Here is a 7,743-nt window from a genome sequence, read left to right on the forward strand (position 1 = left end):
AAAGCTCGCCTTTACATAGAGAGAGCCTTGGGATCCACCACCTATTGACAAGCATAGTGAATCTTCCAACACCTCATACGATGGAAGAAGAGAGCATTCTTGGCCCAATTAAAGCAAGATATATACCAATTGTTTTTCAGCCAAAACTCTAGAGAGGTCTGGAGGCTCTTCAAAGAGCATTGCCCAACAACCACACCCATTACATCCTTTGTTATATGGTAGTAGTATGTAACTAGTCTGTACATGGTGACAAGTCAACCTCCTCTTCCAGATCCACCAACAAACAACTTCCACTTTCTTTACAGAGGACAGAGTTCAAGAGGCTATTGATAGACTTAGTAGTGGGAGGGCACAAGACCATGATGGACCAATGGCAGAGCATTTGATTTGTGTTAGAGATTTGGCCGTTGGACCACTAGCCTACATGTTTAACAAAGTGATATGTGAAGGCTTTCTAGAGAGTTGAAGCACCAATAGCATTGTGCCTATCATCAAGTTAGAAGACCCTACCCTGCCTCAAATTATGGTTGGTCGCACATTGGCAAAGCTATATGCCTCTATTCTTGAACATGAGTTGAGCAAATTGCAAAGATGTGGGGGCTTAGAGCACAAGGACAAGCAAGATTTAGGAAAGGTTTCTCCACATTGGATCACATCCTCGTACTCTGAGCAATTATTGAGAAGGGTAGACCTCATGGCTGGCATATCTACTACTACTTTGTGGATTTCTGTAAAGCTCTTGATACAATGCAGAGAGATAGGTTGTTGCATATACTATATGCCATGGGAGTACCTAAGGAGCTTATTTGGGGGATTGTTGCACTCTGGAGGGGAGCTACGGAGCTCTACCCCGAGACCTACAGACCACTTATTGATCAAGCGTTTCAACCCGAGTGGCCATGGCTACCTCTCACATAGCCGACGCGCAATGCCTACCTTACGGATGTAGTGAGCTTACCTTGATGCTCGATCGAGTTCCCTCTTCTCCCTTGCACTTCGGTAGCTCCACGATCCTTACGGCAAGCTCAAGCAACCTCAAGCCCTCTCCATCAAGCTCCATCCTCCATAGCCTCGCGAGAAAAGAGAAGAGAAGAGAAGAAGAGAAGATGAAGAGAGAAGATGGGGAGCTTCTTCTCCACGATCCCTCACTCTCACACACTCACTCCCTCACACTCCCTCAATCCCTCACTCAAGCACAAGCAAGAAGGCAAGAAACAAGAGAAGAAGAAGAAGAAGCTTTGGCCACACACAAGAATGAGCTTCTCATTCACTTTTGAACTTTATATACATGCCCTACTTTTTGGGTGGTCATCCCCACTTTTTACATGGCCGGCCATGCCATTAGCCTAGGCCCTCTTTTCCTATTCCCACCGTTCTAACTTATCCCATTCCCAACTAATGCATACAATTGGAGTGAGCCCGGCACTCTTTTACAAGGATTCGGGAGCGCCTTCCCATTTAATGGTGCGCTTTTACTCTTTTCTTTTCTCGAGGCGACACTGAGGCCTTCTGGAGCGGTCGTCATTCAAATTTTCAGGGTCTGACCTCCATCCGGGGCGCCTTTTCCTTCCTTTGTCCTGTGCCCTTTCGGTTATCTCCTTCTTCCATTTTTTCCGCTCCTCTGCTCCATTTTCCGATCCTCTGTGCTGCGGTAAACATTACCCCCCTCCTAGCTGAGTGCAGTCCCATGGCACTAGGGTGGGGAGCAGTGGGGTAGTTGGGGTTGTTGCTAAGTGGAACTGGTAGGTAGATGACCACAATCAAAAGGTGTTGTTGTGAATGAGAGGTGATGGAGTTTGATTAATGATGACCGGGAGAGATTCTAGCATGGTTTAGACTTCATGAAGATGCTCGGCATTTGTCACAGAGTGGTAGCTCCCATTCTGCGACGGCTATTGAACCTAGGGATCTCTAATCATTTGGAGAATATGAGGTTCCAAGATCTATGCCAATTGTGGGTCCATCACTGAGTTTTCCCTCTACTTGGTTTGGTTTAGTCATGGTAGCCATCAACAGGTAGATGATCGGCCACATCAAGCATGTTGATCCATTTAACCATCGGAGTATGCAAAAGCTCCTGAAGCAACTGTAGTGGTGTCCTGTCCGACTTACGAAAAAATTCTTGGTCATTAGCGGATGTCGTGGATGGTCTTCCTTAACTAGGTCGCCAGTCACCGAGTCACTATCATAGCCTGCAAGAGAAGGCTGTGCACTCCCTAAGGGGTGTGTCTGTCTCACAGTGTGGTGTAAGTGCATGTGCAGTGGAACTGGGACATGGGTCTAACCTTGGGTAGACCCTTGGTAATGTCCCACACTTAAGGACCCAGTTCGTGTGTTGTTGGAGGTGCAGTGCAGAACTTAGGGTGACAGGTCTGGAAGTCCTGCCCTTGATGTGCCCTAAGCATGAAGTGGGGGAGGGGCTAGGGGTGAACCCTAGGTGTAGTGAGCAAAGTGAGCCCTCGTGCTTTTTTTTTTTGAGAATTGCATATAAAGAAGGCATTCTGGCTAATGCCTATCACCTTCAGCCGGATTACGAGGTGGTCGCAAGCATTGGGATAGGAATGCGCGACTTTGTAGATATTCTTTAATAGCAGCCCGAGCCTTCAAAGGTGTGGATGACAAGAAAGGATGATTGCACCTCGTGAAGCGGGTATCATTCATATCTTCTAAGATTTCTAGGCAAAAGGAGGAAAACAGGGTTGCCCTCATCATTAATCTAGTCATGGCCCTACTATCTATCCCTAGGTTGATGTCAAAAAAGAGTGGAGGGAGGTGGGCTTTCTCGGCTGTAGGTCTCTGCATTAATAGGAATTCGATAAGCCTAAGTTAATTACAGGTGGTTAAGAAGGCTGGATCTGGGCAAGAAGAAAAATCTGCGAGGAAGCGGTTGATGGATGGGAGGAGATCCTCTAATCTAAAGACTAGGCATTCCTCGGGGCTCCAGGCATTTACATTATATATCCTAGGAAAGTCAAAATCCCCATGAATGTTTCAGTCATAGTCAACTCCATGCCTACGGGGGTAGGGCATGTAGATGGGGCCGTTGCGTTCTTCAGGAAGTGAGCTGCAGAAGGCGGTCCAGGCGTCAAAATTGGCATCCCAAATCCTCCTCCGCCACTTCGACTGTGCCTCATAGCCTTGGATGGTTTTGGGAACCCTGTTTACCTTGTCCTGCCAGTAATCTACAGGCTCTTGCCTCCACCTAGTTATTATGAGGCTCCTTTCCTCTATCCACCTATTTGCAAGATCATTGGCCAGGTCCTTGATCTTGGCTAGAATGCCTAGAGGCAACGCACGGTCTAGAGAGCATGGATAAGCAAATGAGAGCTCAAATGGTCTCGTCTGGAACTCCCAGTCACGCCATATGACCAATTCTTGAGGCCAATCGATAGGGTTGGGATCCCCTCGTAGTGGCACCGGCTCTTCAGGGAATTGTCTGGGTAATGACCGTGCTCTGCGTTGGGCTTCCTCTGCCAGTTCCTGCCTTCTTCTTTTGGCTACCACAATGTGCTCGGGCATGTGGGTATCTTTGGGCTCTTCAGGTGGGAGGTCTGGTAGAGGCGGACTGGGCATTCTTTGTTATTCTTCTTCAGCATCTTGCTCCAAGCCCGGACCCTCTTTGACATTCTACTCGGCCACTGCTGGGGCCACTTGCGGTGGTGATGTTGACTGCTCTTGTTCTTCGAAGCCAAGTTCCTTAAGCTCAACAGTGGAGAGGCTGGCATGGCGCAGGTAGTGAAATTGCTGCTCTTTCGTGATTCCTGTGCCTGTTGGAAGCTCCCGTTCTTGAAGGCCATACCTTAGCGCTCGGGTAGTCAGTTCTAGCTTCCTTCTTACCTTCTCCACTGAATCATTGCCCTCCGCTTGGGTGACATGTAGTAATGTGCTCAGAAAGGCTTGCCTTTGTGCGTTGGCGCATACATCGGTTGCTTCTGCCCTGGATTCGGCAAGCACTCTCTCGCACTCAGCCACCGCCAAGCGTTCCGTTAATTGCCTAGCCCTTTCAAAATTGTTCTTTTCCCACTCGTTGGCTCTCTTGTCCATCTTCTTTCTTCCCTCTTCCAGCTCACTTGCCAAGGTGGTTACCACCTGCTGCTGTTCATTTGTTAAGACCCAGAGTTGGTTCCACTCCCTGGATTTCCGAGCCAGCTGTTCTTCAGCAATTTCTTTTGCTTGATTTGCAATGCTGAATCTCTGCTTTGCCTCAGCAATTAGTTCTAACTTTTCTTGCGCTAACTGCTCGTGGCTTTGGATCTGTGCAATGTGCAATCTTCTTTGTGTGAAGGCCATGGCCATGAGGGCCTCTGTGTCTCCCTTGGCAATCTCCAATGCACCTTGCAATCGTTGTGCCTCATGTTCCAGCCTTTGTGCTTCTGTTGCGGGGATTTTCGACCTTTCCTGTGCTAGAAACTCTATCTCTCTCTCCAGCCTGTCTTGTTCCTCAAGTTCGTACCATAGCTGAAAAGCTATGGTATCCTCTTGCCGCTCGCTTGGCTCGCCTTCTTGAGCTGTTAACTGTCCGTACCTTTCTAGTTTGGCAATTCTCTGTTCCAAGTCAGCATACTATTGCACTAGCAACTTTAAGCTCTGATGCTCTGCCACCAGGTTTTGCCCTTCGTCTTCTAGCCTTTGTCTTAGGTGGCTCTCATTGTCCTGGGTTTCCTTCGTTTTTGCTTCCAAATGATCTTGTAGCACTTTCACCTCCCTTTTTCGGTTGGCTCCTTGCTTTGAAACTTCTAGCCTCAAGGCTGCCGAAGTTTCCTTTTCCTTCTCTAGCTCCACCAGGGCCACCTTCTTTTCTTCTTTTTCCTTGTCCAACTGTGCCAGGAGCTCAGCCACATAAGCGTCATAGTCCGCACCAGGTGGCATGGGAGTAGGGGCTGTAGTGGTTGATGCCTCTAGCTTCTGCCATTTTGGATCTTTCCTGGACTCAGCATCAGCGGAGGATCTTTTCGCTCCGGTTTCCGGTACAATCTCTGCCACTTTACTAACAAGCATCTGCATCATGCTCATCAGTTGGGCCGTCTCCAGAGAGGGCGTGGGTTGCGGGGCGGTTGTGGTGTCAGTTGGCACCGGCACGAAGGAGGAAGGCAGGGGGTGCAACAGGGACTTGCCCTTGTCTACAATCACTGGGGCCACTTCCACACTGCCACTTGCTTCAACCTCATGGTGGGGACTCAAAGGGTCGATCTCTCCTCCCCCATGGGTTTCTTTAATAGATCTGTGAGTGGCCTCTGCCAACTCAACCAGTTCTTTCATCCTTGGCTCGTCGGCTTCCTCCTCCGCCCTTCTTTGCCTCTCTTCTTTTGCCCTTTTTGGCTCTTCTCTAACTCTTTCGAGTTCTTCTTCTTCCTTTTTCCTTCGTTCCTCCTCCACCCTCCTTGACTCTCTTTGAGCCCTCTTCACCTCAGCCCGCTCCTCTTTGCTTAGTCTTTCCTCCTTCTTCTTCTGGCTCTTGTTAGTCTTCATTTGCTTCTGTGGTTTGGCCGTTTGAGTGGGTGGTATTTCCAGCTCTCCTTTGTCGCTTACTGTCTTTTCGCTCGAGCCTTCTTCCTCGCGGTGAGGTGAGCTTTGGTGCATAGCTTGTCTTCATCTACGCCGGCATCCTTGATAGCCTCGTCTATGATTGCCGTTAGGACACCTCCGTATCTAATTGTAGAGGCTTTTGTGGTAGGCTTTTTTCTTGTGGATTGTGCAGTAGAGGCCAGAGATTCCCCACCAAGCTGGTGTTGCGGCTGGAGCCAGGAGCACGACTGAACTCCTAATAGTTTTCTAGATAAAGCCATTCCAATCCACCTCCTTTGGAACTCCTGCCGCAATGCTTTCCAGCAAAGGCACGCCGATTTTGTTCATCAATGCATTGTATCTGTGGCCCGAGAAAAGGGCATGGACCATTTTATTTTGCATCCTTGTCACAGGGTCTGGAATGTTAGCCAAACTGATTCCATCCACCGTGTGCACGTCCTCCTTTTTGACTCCCATCATGGTATACACATCTCTTTTTGGGCGCCTCTCCTTCTTGGACACAAGCCCCAGGGCTTCCTCGACAATATCTGCATTAAGGGGCACTTGCACCCTTCTTTCCTGGTCACCAATCCTTACTGTGACCGTACCACAGCTCCTCCCTTCATCAAAGCTCCTTAAGAAGTCAGCGCACATGCTGTAGTCTAGAGCATGTCCGACCTTTTCCATGTACTTTTGGAGGTTACATTTGTCCACCAAATCCCTCACGGTCAGCTCTTCCAGGATGGCTTCATCTAAATTCATGGTATGCTTGAACGTGAACTGGCTAAATCCACGAGTCTCGACGCGGATTCCATACTTTGTTAGATCCGCTTCAGTGAATGGGAGTTTACTCTGTCCTGCCATGGTAGGTGACTATCATCACACCAAGCCAACATTAGTGTTATGAATTGACTCATCACTAACAAAAACCCAAGAAAGAATGCGTGTGACAATTTGCCATGCTGATTCAGAGGAATGACACTTGGAAATAATTCACAAGCAACATCTATTTCCTCCTTGCATTCTTTCCTATTTGAATTCAGTTGATCATTTTCATCCATTATACATCTTGCTACATCACTTGGCTCTCATTTGCTCCCCCCCCCCTTTCCTTAAGTGTTAAGGGAATCCTTCCTAGGATTAGCAAGGGGAGAAGGAGGGCTCGCATGGACTATGTGGGGAGAGTTACTTGGCCAACAGCCAAGTATAAAGGTTAGGGTTATATTCAAGCTGGGCATGACGATCAAGTTCACATGGTCGTATGGAAGCTTGGGTGATATAGGTCAAGACATCATGAAAGATGTCCCCGGAGTTGAGGCGACTAGCAACGTGCAACTCCTCTTCTGTGAGGAATTGGTCAATGTAAGGGTGGGCCAACACCTGGTCATCTAAATGTATGTTGCGTGTAATGGCCAAAACCCTAAATGAAAGAGGTGCCACATAAGTAGGGTCATGTTCAATTGTTTTAATTTCCCTCCTTTGCTCAGCATTGGTCATGATACGGCAGCCTTTTTTTTCCCATTGGAATCGTAAGGCATACCACAGTTGTAAGAACGAAGAAGCAGAGCTGGCAAGCTGCATGAGCTCGTCCAGTTCTTGTTCAGGTGTAGAGCGAGCAGGCTTGCGGTAAGAGGTGATTAGTCTTCTGAGAACAGCTTGCTCCTTTGAGATTTCTCCATTAGCAATTAATTCGGCGGCAATTTTGGGAAATTTGATGGTCATAAACTCGTAGTCTTCCCAAGTGCATGGCAATGCACGAAGATCAGAAGCAAGGGGTTCGTCAAGAAGTCCTAGGTCAAGCCTCTCATAGCTCCTAGCAAATGTGGTGAAGGTGTTATCCAACTCCTTGATGCATGTCACTACGTCATCTCCCGAGGTCTCAGCGAGATCCTTGGCCACTGAAAGGAAAGATCGTCTTTCGTACGAAGGCCTAAGACCTGCTGGTGGTGATGGTGCAATTGGGTTGGACAGTGGTGACTCCATTGCTGGCGTCACAGATGGGACTTTTCACTTTGGAGCACTTTGAGATGCTGCAGTGGGCTTCAGTGGCATAGGAGGTATGATGCATTCTATTTGAGCCGGCATGGGGGTGCGCAACTCCTCTAACTTGGATGATGTTGGGGCATCCAACTTGGGACGATAAATGTGTTGGGCTTCATTACTCACAACCGGTGTTGGTTCAGCTTTCTTTGCAGTTTGTGCTTTGTATGTGCCAGCCTGTCTAGCTGGAGTGGGGTT

This window comes from Lygodium microphyllum, chromosome 19 (assembly GCF_053477565.2).
Source record: "Lygodium microphyllum isolate KBCC chromosome 19, Lygodium_microphyllum_v1.1.10, whole genome shotgun sequence".
NCBI classification, from domain to species: domain Eukaryota; kingdom Viridiplantae; phylum Streptophyta; class Polypodiopsida; order Schizaeales; family Lygodiaceae; genus Lygodium; species Lygodium microphyllum.